Consider the following 15821-nt stretch of genomic DNA (forward strand, 5'->3'; position numbering starts at 1 on the left):
TAAAGATGGAAAATGTGATTAATGTTGCTTTCATGCCTGCTAACACAACACCCATTCTGTAGTCCATGGATCAAGGAATCATATTGGCTTTCAGTTATTATTATTTAAGAAATAATACTTCATAAGGCTATAGCCACCATAAACTGTGATTTCTCTGGTGGATTTGGGCAAAGCAAGTTGAAAACCTTCCAGAAAGGATTCACCATTCTAAGATGTCATTAGGAACATTTTTGATTCATGAGAAGAGATCAAAATATCAACATTAACCAAGAGTTTGGAAGAATCTGATTCCAAACTTCATGGATGACTTTGAGGGGTTCAAGACATCAATGCAGGAAATAGCTACAGATATGGTAGAAATGGCAAGAGAAGTAGAACTGAAGCCTGAAAATGCAACTAAAGTGCTGCAATCTCATAATAAAACTTTAATGAATAAGGAGTTGCTTCTTATGGATAAGCAAAGGCAGAATGTACTCCTGGTGAAAATGCAGTGAATATTATTGAAATAACAGGAAATGGCAACCCCACTCTAGTATTCTTGCCTGAAAAATCTCAGGGACAGAGGAGCCTGGTGGGCTACAGTCCATGGGGTCACAAAGAGTCAGATACACAAAGAATTTAGAATATTTCATAAACTTAGTCGATAAATAAGCAGCAGAGGTCAAAAGAATTGACTCAAAATTTGAAAGAAGTTCTATGGATAAAATATTAAATAGCATGGCAAGCTACAGAGAAATCATTCATGAAAAGTCAATCGATGCAGCAAACTTCATTGTCTTATTTTAAGAAATTGCCACATCCAACTACCCTCATCAGTCAGCAGCCATCAACATCGAGGCAAGACTCTCTATTAGCAAAAAGATTATGACTTTTTGAAGGCTCAGGTGATGGTTAACAATCTTTAGCAATACAGGATTTTTTAATTAAGGTGCGTATATTTTTTAGACATAATGCTATTGCACATGTAATAGATGATTTTTTAATTAAGGTATGTACATTTTTAGACAGAATGCTGTTGCACAATTAATAGACACAGTGTAGTATAACTTTTTTATGCACTGGGAAGCCAAAACATTTGTGTGACTCACTTTATCGCACTATTCGATTTATTGCAGTTGTCTGGAACCAAACTTGCAGTATCTCTGAGGTATGCATATACACTTGGCCAGTGATAACAGAAAACCGGAGGAGGAATTGTATGACTAACAGACAATGAGCAGTGCAGATGTTCAAATGCTGAATTTGGAATCGATAACATCACTGGTCTCCACTTGTCCTTCCCCTTGACCTCCAGAAGAGCTTTGCAAAAGCTCCAGAAACATATGTTCGTGGTTCACCACCCAAGTTGCCTTTCTCCAGACACCTGAGAACTTCTTTTCCTGGCACTACAAGGGAAAAGAAGGACCTGATGGAATGAAAGAAGTGAATGGGACCCGGGAAACTATTCCCAGGGTGAGCAACGGGATACATCACTTCAACTATTATAAATCTCTATTTTTAAACAATTTTAACACAAAAAGCCATCTTTGGGTGAGTTAAGGAAACCAGTCATTCTGATTGCAGGTACTTTAAATAGAAACCTCTCTGCATTGGTTTAATTGGCCATCCTTTTTCCCAGCTCCAGTCTGTAAATCCAGAAGCCAGGGGAACTTGGGAAATTGTTCACTTATACAAGGTTGCTTTGGCCTCTCAGTCTCTTAATGATAAAAACTATAACATTTCTTTCTCCCTCCCATTCATCTTTCAGTTCTTTCTTCTTTCTGTCTTCCTCCTTTCCAATTTTTTTATGAGTGTAAGACTTGAAAAAGTAGAAAGATTATACCAAATTCAAAAAGGAAGAGACTATAAGAAATGGAATAAAATATGGTGGAGTACCTAAAAATCTCCTGAAGGAGTCACTGCTACATTAGATCAATCTCCCACATTGTTTCCAAATAGACAACTTCTCCATCATGGATTCTTGGGAAAGCCCTTAAGATTGACTGGTAGAGAATCATGTAAATCCAAAATAAGCATTGATTGGAGTCTGCATTTTATCATTTCTTACTTAGAGAGTATCGTAAATGCACAGACCCTGGTCTTCTCTACCCTCCTGTCAATCGGTGCTGTACTGTGCTTAGTTGCTCAGTTGTGTCTGACTCTTTGCAATCCCATGGACTCTAGATTGCCAAGCTCATCTGTCCATGAGGATTCTCCAGGCAAGAATACTGGAGTGGGTTGTCACGCTCTCCTCAGGGGATCTTCCCAACCCAGGGATTGAAGCCAGGTCTCCCCCATTGCAGGCAGATTCTTTACCATCTGAGCTATAATGGAAGCCCAAGAATACTGGAGTGGGTAGCCTACCCCTTCTCCAGGAGAACTTCCCAACCCAGGAAGGAATTGAACCAGGGTCTCCTGCATTGCAGGTGATTCTTTACCAGCTGAGCTACCCCGGGATGCCCCCTGTCAGTCAGTAGTCTTGGACATATATTAGCCTTCCTCATGAACAGAGCAAGGAAAGCAGGACTTAAAATAAAATGAGTTCCTTCTAAAATGAAGTAACTCGACTACAGTTTCCTCAGGCACATTTATTGTTATCTTCACCACCACCTCCCATCAACAACATTACTATCATCATCATCTCCACATGTTCTAAATCCCTAACAAAGGACACAGAAAGATGAGAGAAGAAAGCTGCCTAAGCATTGCCAGTCCTCACTTCCAGTGCCTGTCACGCTCAAGTTTTCTGATCATATGCAGGTTATCTAAACATTCCAGGCTTATTTTCATCATCTCTAAGATGAAAGTGTTGGATTGCTCTCCTATGTCCCCTCTAGATTTAATTTTTATTCTAATTTAAAATATTATCAATGAACAAAACCTATTCTATTGGATAAATATGGAAAAATCGAATTTCAGGATTATCATGGAAAAATTGATAATCAGACAATAATTCTTAAAGAATAAGAGTATATTGTTAGTATTACCTTAAAGATTAAGAAACTGAACCAAATGGTCAAATTACTTGCCCAGGATCAGTAAGTTTATGAGTAAAGGAGTTATTAACCAAATTCTTATATAGCTGAACAGAGTTTATGGAGTTAGGTCTGGATTTTGATTTTGGTTCTACTGCTTGCTGTGTGACCTCAGGCAAGTTGCTTGAGTTCTCTGAGCACTGATTGTCTCATTTATATAAAGGGGAAAAGTATATCACCTAGGTTTCAGGATTGTTTGGATTTAACACATATGAAAAATACCTAGTTAGTGCTTGACGCACAGTAGGCTTGCAGAAAGTGTTCGTGTCTTCTCTTAGTAACACCATGTTGCCCCTTGTGTGCCAAAGAGAAGGTAAGTGTTGGGTCAAGGCTGGGCAGTTGCTAGCGGCCCTTGTTCCTCGCAGTGGTTGTTAACTGGGATTTAATCTCTGTGTCCTACTGCCCTCTTCTGGATAACAAACATCAGATCAGCTTGGGAATTCAGCTTATTGGTCCCATCTAAGTGAGCAAACTCTGGACCTGATTCAATCACACCCACTCCAGAGACACAAAGGAATCAATTACAGGACACAACAAGAGTGCGCTGACAGCAGAAGCAAGAGCAAGAAATGACAAGTGATCACTGAGTCCCATACCTAGTGGGTCTAAGCTGCGATGAAGTGGTTTAAAGTACAATTTCTTTCATGTGTGTGCCAGGAGCCCCAAGTTAGTTACAAACACTACCCAACTTTAACCGTGTGTGGATAAACAGACATGAGTAACCAAAGCACACTTTGAGATGAACTTGAAAGGAAATCCGAAACTGTTTGAGGTTGGTCACACCTCCCAACCTATCTATTCAGCCATTGGTTCTGAGAATTTATTTTTATCCAAGCTTTTAAATCTTTAATTGTATTTATTCACAGAAATATAATCCATCTGTTTCTAAGTCATTGACATCTTTTGTAACAAAGTGCTGTTTTGTATTAAGTTGATGTCCAAAAATTTAAAGATAACCTTATAAGGATTCGGATATTTGCACGTTTTTCTTAGGTAAACATAGTGAAATGTACCAAATGAATTATAAAATATTTGCATTGAAAATAGCTAGCATATCACAAGAAAATGTACAGAGATTCAAAACATTGGAGAATAATAAAAGTGAAAAAAAGTTAAGTGAAAAGTATTGGAGAGTAAAAGTTAAATTACATTTGAAATGTACCAAAGAAAAATTATAGCAGTCTGGAAATAAATCTTTCTATAAAGTGGAGAATAATTTTCTGTGTCTAATCACATTCTAACTTATGATTCATGAATCTCTATTATCACACACTGAGTGTGTTAAAGCAGTATTATTTATTAGAAAACACCAACAAATGTTCTTGTTTACACTTGACATTCATAGATGAGAAATAATGTTTCCAACATCACCAGGTAAAGGAGGGATGGAGTAAGAGCCAATCTACAAGATACTAGATACTAGACTATGAAACACTAGACATCTGCTATGTTCCCTTCGGGTGCTCATGGGCTCACTCCCCTCAGAGGTGTCTGACTCTTTACAACCCTACGATCTGTAGCTCACCAAACTCCTCTGTCCACGAGATTTTCCAGGCAATACTAGAGTGGGTTACCATTTCCTCCTACAGGGAATCTTCCCAACCCAGGAATCAAACCTGCATCTCCTTTGTCTCCTGAATAGCAAGTGCATTCTTTACCACTGAGCACGGGGAATCCCAGCGCATATACAATTTCAAACACACACACACATGTACATGCATGCACACATCCACACAATTCAAATGCCCATCCATTCATTCATCAAACACTAGCAGTCTATAAGCAAGATCCAGTTAAAAATCATCTTATCAACAAATCCCTAACATGACTCAACAAAATGAATGACCCTTTTCTCAATTACCCTGCCCACTTATCCATTCTTCTGTGATTGGCTTTATTGCATTATAATCTGGGCTTCCCAGGTACGTCTGTGGTAAAAGAGTCCACCTGCTAATGCAGAAGCTGCAGTTTTCAATTCCTGGGTCAGGAAGATCCTCTGAAGGAGGAAATGGCAACACACTCCAGCAATCTTACCGTTTTTGCCAGGATAATCCCATGGACAGAGGAGCCTGAAGGGCTATAGTCCATGGGGTCGCAAATAGTCAGACACAACTGAGCACGCATGCATTGTAATTATTATTTATATCTCTATCCGTCATCTAGACTATGAACTAACAGAAGTATGATCTCTTTGTCTTATTTGGATTTTTGTCCCCAGCTCCTAACCTGATGCCTGAAATAAGTAGATGTTTCAATAAATGTGGGTGCAAAGATGGATAAAGTGTTTGAAATACCCTGGTTGTCTTGTCTGTATGTTAGATACTACATACCTGAGTCAGCCAACTTCTACAACACCTTTCTGCCCACAGTCATGTCTCAGTGAATTCAACAGAAGTGATGGTATTTCAGGCACAGGCAGCACACAATCACAGACTGGGCAATGCCTCACTGGGAGCACATGCAACGGACGTCTGGCCCAGATAACCTTTCAGGTCCTTCCAGATGTGGCCTCCTGTGATTCGAAGGGAATGTATCCTTTCTCATCTGCCCATTCACTTTCTTCCTACTTTCTGAGAACCTGGGAACCTTCAGTGATACTGAATTCCTGAACACTTGAGACTTTTCACACATACTAAGGAAGCTGAAGTGTACTAGTCAGGTGGACCCTGGCCCTGTAAGTCACCAGAGAACTTGGTTAGAGGGTTTCCTCTCCCTCGGCATCCCCTAATTTCTAAGGTTGTTCATCATTTTCTTGTAACTGATCTTCACACTTTCCAGCTGAGGCTCATTCTCTGCCACGTATGTTGGGATTCCCCAGTCACATGGACCCTCCCACCGGCTGTAGCCACAGTTGACGTGAGTGCCGCTGTGAACCAGGCACTCTGCTGGACACTGCATTCATGATGTCATTTTGCCCCTAACAGGTAAGTACACTGTGATTCCCATGTTGATGGACTAAGAGACAAAAATGGAGAAATTTGCCCAATTTCTACCACTAAAGAGTCGTGGATCTGTAATTCAAGTCCATGGTCTTCCTTCTCTAGAAGGCATGCTCTTAATCCTGAAGCCAGTGCTTCTCAGACTTCACTGCGTACACAGATTGCCTGGCAGTCGTGACTACAAGGAGGTCCTGATGGAGTTGATCTGGGGAGGGGCCTGGGATCCCTCATTCCTCACAGGCCCCCAGAAGATGGATGTGCTGACCCTCTGACTACTCTTGGAGTAGCAGGGCACCTTGCCATCCATGCTTCCTAAATTCTGCCATGCCTTTAGGGCTTGAACAACTAGTTCTTCTGGGCACCTCTCCAGGCTTTCAGCCAACCACTCCTTATCTTCTCTAAGATGAGGGCATAGTGGTGGGCGAATCATTCCTAGCACACGCACTCAGTCCATGAGCTATTTATCCACTGGCACAATGACTGACCACACAGAGATCACTGAAGAAAAAAATGACAGCTTGCAACTCATTCACCTTTGAACTAAACCCACCAGGATTTAAACTTAACTGTCAAAAGAAAAAAAAAGAATGTTATATATATACAGGTTGTTGTTGCTGTTTGTTGTTTAGGCACTAAGTCATGTCTGACTCTTTTGTGACCCCATGAACTGTAGCCCGCCAGGCACCTCTGTCCATGGAATTTCCCAGGCAAGAATACTGGAGTGGGTTGCCATTTCCCTCTCCAGGGGATCTTCCCAACCCAGGGATCAAATCCAGGTCTCCTACACTGGCAAGTGAATTCTTTACCATTGAGCCACTAGGGAAGCCCATATATAAAAAAACCCATGTATTTGTATATATGCATATATATAAATACATAAACAATGTTTTGAGTTATTTTACAATGTTATTATAACTATCTATTTTAAAGCACTTATAGTAAAATATGAGGTTTTTCTTAAGCAAAACAAAAAACCAACATTGAAGGAAGATCAAGACCTGCAAATTTAATGACATGATACTGCATGATATAAAATTATTCCACTTGAACAACTTTTAATTAATTATAATGCATATATGCCAGTTATGCCTGATTTATTAAGAGGAATTCAGCAGCACTGGATCCTAATATATAACACTGGTTGCCATGGCACCCAGCCTTTACAAGAACATCATCTTGAGGATCACAGTGATGGTGTCTAGGTGACAAGTGTGACCTTCCAATGGATTTAATGATAGATGATAATACTGTCCCATCAAAGAAAACACGTTAGACTCAAGATAGAGCATATATGTATCTATGCAGCTTCTTATTTTATTAGAGATCATTTAAAATCAGCCAGAAGGAAATTGTGTCTCTTAAACACAAGTTTGCATGTTTGTGTATGTATACACACACATATACTTGCATATTCACGTATCACGCACACATACATTTAATTGACTCTTACAATATTCAATTAAAGGATGAATCTTCAGAGACACACACATATATACTTGCATATTCACGTATCACGCACACACACATTTAATTGACTCTTACAATATTCAATTAAAGGATGAATCTTCAGAGACACACACATATATACTTGCATATTCACGTATCACACACACATACATTTAATTGACTCTTACAATATTCAACTAAAGGATGAATCTTGAGAGACACACACATATATACTTGCACATTCACGTATCACGCACACACACATTTAATTGACTCTTACAATATTCAACTAAAGGATGAATCTTGAGAGACACACACATATATACTTGCACATTCACGTATCACGCACACACACATTTAATTGACTCTTACAATATTCAGTTAAAGGATGAATCTTCAGAGACACACACATATATACTTGCATATTCACGTATCACGCACACACACATTTAATTGACTCTTACAATATTCAATTAAAGGATGAATCTTCAGAGACACACACATATATACTTGCATATTCACGTATCACACACACATACATTTAATTGACTCTTACAATATTCAACTAAAGGATGAATCTTGAGAGACACACACATATATACTTGCACATTCACGTATCACGCACACACACATTTAATTGACTCTTACAATATTCAACTAAAGGATGAATCTTGAGAGACATACACATATATACTTGCACATTCACGTATCACGCACACACACATTTAATTGACTCTTACAATATTCAGTTAAAGGATGAATCTTGAGAGACACACACATATATACTTGCACATTCACGTATCACGCACACACACATTTAATTGACTCTTACAATATTCAACTAAAGGATGAATCTTGAGAGAGGAAAGACTAAGAGAAGCGCAGGGATTTCGAGGCAGTGAAACTATTCCGTGTGATACATGGTGGATACGTGACAAAACCCACCGAACTTACAAAACAAAGAGTGAAGCAATATAAATTATGGACTTCAGTCAATAATGGATTTACATCAGGTTTACTAATTCTAACATACAAACCTCACAAATACAAGATAATAATGGGGGAGCTCTGTGGGGTGGGTGTGAATCGCTGTACTAGATACTCAAGTTTTCTGAAAATTTTAAAATTTCTCTAAAAATAAAGTCTACTAGTTAGTATAAATTATATATAGATAATACATATTATATATTTATTGTTGTTGTTGCTCAGTGGCTAAGTCAGGTCTGACTCTTTGTAATCCCATGGACTAAAGGACACCAGGCTTCCCAGTCTTTCACTATCTCCCAGAGTTTGCTCAAATTCATGTCCATATATTTTTTTATATGTATATATATATATATATATATATATATATACATCTTATCTTTTTACATTTTCATACTGCTTATGGGATTCTCAAGGCAAGAATGCTGGAGAGGTTTGCCATTTCCTTCTCCAGTGGACCACATTTTGTCAGAACTCTCATAGAATAATTGGTGCTTTTGAACTGTGGTGCTAGAGAAGACTCTTGACAGTCCCTTGGACTGCAAGGAGATCAAACCAGTCAATCCTGAATATTCATTGGAAGAACCGATGCTGTAGCTGAATACTTTGGCCACCTGATGTGAAGAGCCAAATCATTAGAAAAGACCCTGATGGTAGGAAAGATTGAGGACAGGAGGAGAAGGGGATGACAGAGGATGAGATGGCTGGATGGCATCACCAACTCAATGGACATGAGTTTGAGTAGGCTCTGGGAGTTGGTGATGGACAGGGAGGCCTGGCGCGCTGTGGTTCATGGGGTCACAAAGAGTCAGACACGACTGAGTGGCTAAACAACAATATATACATAGGTGTGTGTGTGTGTGTGTGTGTGTTCTTCCTAGAGGAACCACTAGAGAAAACCTCATAAATTAAGATGATATGATCAAGAAGTAAGTGGCATTGCCAAAAATTAAAAATATCTGTCTCACAAACTGGTCCTTTGCGTGTCTCGTTCTCCATCCCCTCTGTATTCCCAACATGCACACACACCGTCCTCCTGCTGCCCCGTGCCTGACCAGAGCCTTCCACCATCCTTCTAATAGGAGTTCATCCATAGTCCAGACCTTGGTTTGCTCATAAAGACCTGCTCACCCTATGCTCCACTTCCCCAGGGTTGCTCTCTTCACAAAAACGGTGCCAAAGGGGAGAAGGAAGTACTCTGACCACATCATACTCTAGGCTTGCATTCACTCCCTCCAGGTAATGCCATAGTCCTACAGCTTGGCTTAAAGTTGCATGTCTTCAGCAGACACTCAAAAAATAATTTTAGTAGCAAGAAAAGCATCTTTCAAATTCTGAGGCCTGGAAAGGGGATATCTTGAAATATATGAGCCATTCAATGGCTTCAAACCCACCACAACCATCTCAAGAGCTACCGTCTCTGTCTGTCCATAGAAAAGGAAGGCAAGTCTACATCCTGCGCCATGCCAAGTACATGAAGCTCATCATGTGAAAGGAAGACAGTTCCTCTACGTATGTGGTTATCTCCTTCTGACTATCCTGCCTTCATCACTGTCATTCCTCTGCTGGTTTTGCAAAGAAGTCTCACATAGTCCTAGAGGCAGTTCTGTTTTTTGTCTCTGCCCAGGGATAATTACTGGAGACAGAAACAGGAGAGAGTTTGGTGCCAAAGAAGGAAGAAGAAAAGAAAACAGAAAAAAAATTATAGCTATTCAAGACTTAATTGAATTGCTCAACATACTTCCTGTAAGGTCCTCCTACCCTTTAAAAGAGATCCTTCTCTTGGATATTTTCCTTCTGTCCACATTTCCTCTCCCCTTAAGTCCTCAGAGACTACCTTTGAACTTTATAGGGAACATTGAGCCCAGTGTTGCCCTGTGTTTTTCTATTCCCCTTCATCAAGGAGGCCTGGGAATCAAGATCCCCAAAAGAATGATCTTCTGTCTACAGTTATTGTTATAAATGTTCCTCTGGAACTCACTAGTGGCTGTATGGTCTTCGGTTTTATTTGAGAACATTCTTGGCTTGTTTTCTATTAAAGGCAAGGCAGGCAGAGAGCATAGTAAATGAAAAGATATTTCCAGCTGGGTTCTCAGTGAGATTTATTTTTCTGTAAATACAGTACCCCTGGGAATAAACTGCTCATCCTTTGAGATGTATTACTATAGTTCCTATCATATCTGTCAATTCAGGAAAAGAGACAATTTGCTAAGTATCCTGTTTCCCTGGAAATTAATTCTTCTGTGATCGCTTCAACCACTTTGTCCTTTTACCCCCTAGATCAAATATAGACTCTTGGCTTCCTCTCCAGGGCCACCCAGCACTCCAGCGCCCTCTCAGAGGCTCTCCTGCCCTCTTGACAAGCTGTGCTCTGGCCAGCCCATCAGCTGCTTTCTGGCTTCCCTGTCTGTGTGCACAACAGCCTCGGCCTCATTGAAAATGCCAATTGCCCCATTCATTAACTGAGTCCATCCTAGAAGATGACCAAAATGATGAAGCCAAAGTATTTATTCTTTCCTGGAACACCCTGCTAGCTCCTTCCTGTTGGCCTTAATAGCAAGCAGATTTTTGTCCCTTTTCCCTTCTTGGAATAGTCTTCTGTATTCAAAATGGATTGACAATGAGATCTGCGTGAACTCTCAGTTCCTACCTGCTCTAGTCCTGCTCACCAGCAAGTACTAAATTCAGCAGATTTGTTCTTCCCTGGGACCAGTGTTGGGGTTTGGGGTTGGTAAACAATCATCTCTCCCTTTCTGGGTTCTTAACCATGTGAGAGCAGACATGAGCAACAAGAGAGGAATCAGAATCTTTGATTTTTTAATTTTTAATTGACTGATGATTGGTTTACAATATTGGTTTGATTTGTCAGACATCAACATGAATTAACCATGGGTGTGCGTATGTCCTCTCCCTCTGGAATCTCCCTCCCGCCTCTCGCCATTCCCATCCCTCTAGGTTGTTACAGAGCCCCAGTTTGAGTTCCCTGAACCACACAGCAAATTCACGTTGGCTATCCGTTTACACATGCTAGTGCATATGCATCCATGCTCCTCTTGATTTACTGTTTTGAGAGCTGGGTTGGAGAATATGGGAAGACTTCTGTCCTCCCTCCTGAAAAGTGGGTCCTAACTGCCACTGACTCAAGCAGCCTGCAGCCAGAGAAGAAGCTGGAACCACGTGAGCAGAGATCTGCTCAGATCTGCTGGGGATGTATGGTTCTTGGTCTGTTTACCACTGGAGAGTGGAGACACAGGTTTCCACAAAGACTGAGCTCCGACAGGTTGAGCAAATCTAAACAGTAACAGCAGATCCTGTCCTAGAAGTTATTCTGTAGACACGAACAATCTCAAAATCTCAGGGGCTTACAAACACTGAAGGTTATTTCTTCCTCATGTTACAGAGTCATGCTGAGTCAGCTACAACTCAGCTCTGCACCCTCTCCCAACTCCAGGACCAAGTTAATTCATCTGAGACATTGCCAGCCAGATGGTAGAGGGGAGAGAGAGTTAGCGAATCCCATCATGGTGTTTAAAGCTGCTGTTCAGAGGGGGCCCACTTCACTTCTGTGTAGTAAAGAATCTGACTTTGCCCACAGAGCCATCTTACCTTTGCCCTCCACTTCCAGGAGACCATCTATGTCCCACCTCACAGTAATGCCTTCATTTAGGACAAGGGCTGGCTACATGAAGCTTAAAAATTGGTCAGCAGCACCTGATAGTCTTCAAGTGGGGATGGCCATGCCAGAAAAACTAACCATGTGACTTAGGGTGGGTGCTTTGAGTCATTCACCTGGGCAATTAATAAATCATGCCTATGTAATGGAGCCTCAATAAAAACTCTTAACTCAAAGCTCAGGTGAATTCCCTGGTGGGCAATACTGTATACATATGGCTCACACTGTTGCTGGGAGGGTGATGCGTCCCGAGCAGAAAGGAACTCTCAGAAACTCTCCTCTACACATGGCTTCTTTTCGCTGATTTCTCATCTATCTATTTTTCCTATAATAAACTACAGCCAAGAATAAAGTAGCTTTCTTGGAGTTCTGTGGGTCTTTTTTAGCAAATATGAAAACTGAGAATGATTTGGGGAAACCCTGAACTTGCACTCAATGTTAGAAGTGAGGGTGGTCTTGTGTGAACTCTTCCCTCTAAATTTACAGCTGGCATCAGAAGTTTTAAGCAGAATTCTCGGCCTGGTGGATTGTGCCCCCAAACCTTACAGGATGGGGCTGACTCTGAGTAACTTCCAGTCACACTTCTTCAGCCAGAGCAAATCACAGACCATGTTGTCTGAATTCATCAAGGCAGGGATACATGGTCCTGCCACAAGAAGGAACGATCTACCACAGTATTTCGGGTAAAGAATTATAAACACTTGAATTAAAGTGGTACCAGAACGATGACAAGAAAAGACTAGATAGGACAGAATAAAGCCAAGATCAAGACTATTTGGTGCTCATTACATGTGAGAGCAATGAAGCGAAATGTGAATCATTTCCACAATTGTAGATTGTTGGTGATCAATCATAAGATTCATTGTTGGTGATCATCCACTGAGAAGACCAGAATTGGAGCTAAAAGGGTTAATATTTGCATATTAAGCTTGCAGATCATTCAGGAAGAGGTGTTTGGTTCCACTGTATTGATATCGAATTCAAAAGAGGAATGACAGCCAGAAATATGTGTTCAGAATTCATTTCCATATAAGGAATAGTTGAGTGAATGAGATCACTAAAATTACCTAGAATACAAGATGAGGAGGGCTGAAGATGGAATCCCAAGGCAGTTCTTTCCAGCTTTTTTCATGTGAGAACACATACATATTTGTGCAGCTCATTGAGTTAAACAGACAAGGCAGCTCAAGTCTGTAGGCAACAAGCTTATGGGCTCTGGCCACTGCAAGGACTGTGGGGATCACTATTCATGTTGACAGGGAAGTTCAGTCCTACAGAATAAATACATTTAGGAACTGGAAAAAGACAAAGGAAATCGAGGGAGGAAGGAAGTTGGAACAAATGCCATCATGGAGGCTAGGAAGGGGAAGAGTTGTTCAAAGGAACTTCAGAGAAGTTGCAGAAAATGAGAACTGAGAAGTATGAGTCAGTTTTGGTAAAGAGTAAATCACTGTTGAATCGAGAGAAAGAGGTTTTGTGGAGAGGTGGTGTGGAATCAAGACTGGAGGGGGATAAAAGTGATAGAAAAATGTAAAGCACAAGTAGAGATAACTCTCAGTATTGGCTATGGATGAGATGAAAGTCACTGATGACAGCAACAGTTTGTCATCAGATGCAGGGGGACTTTTAGGTGTAGGGGGAGTTTTTATAAGATGGCCAAGACTTGAACATTTCTAAAAGATAAAGACAAAGTAGCAATGGAAGAGGAGAAGTTCACAATGAGGAAAGAGAGAGGGCAATGATTTATAAACAAGGTCAATCAGAGGAGGGGACCCAGAGTAGTCACTCACCTAGAGCCAACATCCTGGGGTCAAGAGGACCTTAAGAAGCATCACTATGACCAAAGCTAATGGAGGTGATGGAATTCCAGCTGAGCTATTTCAAATCCTAAAAGATGATGCTGTGAAAGTGCTGCACTTAATATGTCAGCAAATTTGGAAAACTCAACAGTGGCCACAGGACTGGGAAATATCAGTTTTTATTCTAATCCCAAAGAAAGGCAATGCCAAAGAATATTCAAACTACTATTCAATTATGCTCATTCCCATGCTAGCAAGATAGTGTTCCAAATCCTTCAGGCTAGTCTTCAGCAGTACGTGAACCTAAAACTTCCAGAGGTATAAACTGGATTTAGAAAAGGCAGAGAAACTAGAGATCAAATTGCCAACATCCATTGGATTAAGGAAAGCAAGGAAATTCCAGAAAAACCTCTACATTTGTGTCATTGACTATGCTAAAGCCTTTGACTGCGTGGATCACAACAAACTGGGAAGTTCTTAAAGAGATGGGAATACCAGACCACCTTACCTGCCTCCTGAGAAACCTGTATGCAGGTCAACAAGCAACAGTTAGAACCAGACATGGAACAACGGACTGGTTCCAAACTGGGAGAGGAGTACATCAAGGTTGTATATGTCACCCTGGCAATTTAACTTATATGCAGAGTACATTGTGTGAAATGCTGGGCTGGATGAAGCACAAGCTGGAATCAAGATTTCTGGGAGAAATATCAGAAACCTCAGATAGAGAGATGATACCTCTCTAATGGCAGAAAGTGAAGAGGAACTAAAGAACCTCTTGATATGGATGAAAGAGGAGAATGAAAAAGTTGGTTTGAAACTCAACATTCAAAAAACTAAGATCATGGCATCTGGTCCCATCACTTCATGGTGAATAGAAGGGGAAAAGCGGAAACAGTGACAGATTTTATTTCCCTGGGCTCCAAAATTACTGCTGACGGTGACTACAGTCATGAAATTAAAATATGCTTGCTCCTTGGAAGAAAAAAGATGACAAACCTAGACAGCATATTAAAAAGCAGAGACATTATTTTGCCAACAAAGGTCCATATACTCAAAGCTATGGCTTTTCCAGTAGTCATATATGGATTTGAGAGTTGGACAATAAAGAAGGCTGATTGCTGAAGAACTGATGCATTCAAATTGTAGTGCTGGAGAAGATTCTTGAGAGTCCCTTGGATTGCAAAGAGATCAGACCAATTAACCCTAAAGAAAATCAACCCTGAATATTCCCTGGAAGGACTGATGCTGAAGCTGAAGCTCCAATACTTTTGGCCACCTGATGTGAAGGGTCGACTCATTGGAAAAGACCCTGATGCTGGGAAAGACTGAGGTCAGGAGGATAGGGGAGAGTGACAGAGGATGAGATGGTTGGATGGCATCACTGACTCAATGGACGTGAGTTTGAGTAAACTCCAGGAGATGGTGAAGGACAGGGAAGCCTGGCATGCTGCAGTCCATGAGATCACAAAGAGTTGGACATGACTGAGCAACTGAACAACAATAACTCTTCAGTTAGATAAATATTGGTCAGTGCATTTCCTAACATATCAACTTACAATTCAAACTTTCATTTCTAATTTTGGAATAAAGTGCTTTTTCCACATTAAATTTCAGCATCATAAACAAATATTCAGAAGTATTTTTAAACACAGGACTTTTAAGTTGGCTAAGAGATGGGAGAGACAAAGAACAGTGTCTCTCCTAACTAATCTGCCCTATTACACGTCATTTCTGATCCCTTTGGCTTACAGTCCTCTGTTTCAACCACCACTGCACCAACCAGGCCCACATGGGCTCCAGACAACTTCATGCTGGTCCAACCCGACAGAGCTTTGTCTCATGCCACACTTGGGCCTCTCACTTCACATCCAGGGGTTTCTTCTAGATGCTGGCAGGCCCTAGTAGGCATATTTGTTAATTTTGTTCAGCTGCTCAGTTGTGTCCGACTCTCTGCAACCCTATG

General features: G+C 40.7%; 1 long non-coding RNA gene across 1 annotated transcript in view; it reads right to left on the minus strand.

The window, feature by feature from the left end:
- The window catches only part of LOC145509025 (uncharacterized), a 236036-nt gene that overhangs the window by 39329 nt on the left and 180886 nt on the right, over positions 1 to 15821 (minus strand). Inside the window, exon 6 of the long non-coding RNA XR_014055795.1 lies at positions 1089 to 1385. This is a non-coding gene — a long non-coding RNA (uncharacterized LOC145509025). The remainder of the gene's footprint in view (positions 1 to 1088; positions 1386 to 15821) is intronic.

This window comes from Giraffa tippelskirchi, chromosome 6, assembly GCF_054371585.1.
Source record: "Giraffa tippelskirchi isolate mGirTip1 chromosome 6, T2T-mGirTip1v1.2.pri, whole genome shotgun sequence".
Classification (NCBI taxonomy): Eukaryota; Metazoa; Chordata; class Mammalia; order Artiodactyla; family Giraffidae; genus Giraffa; species Giraffa tippelskirchi.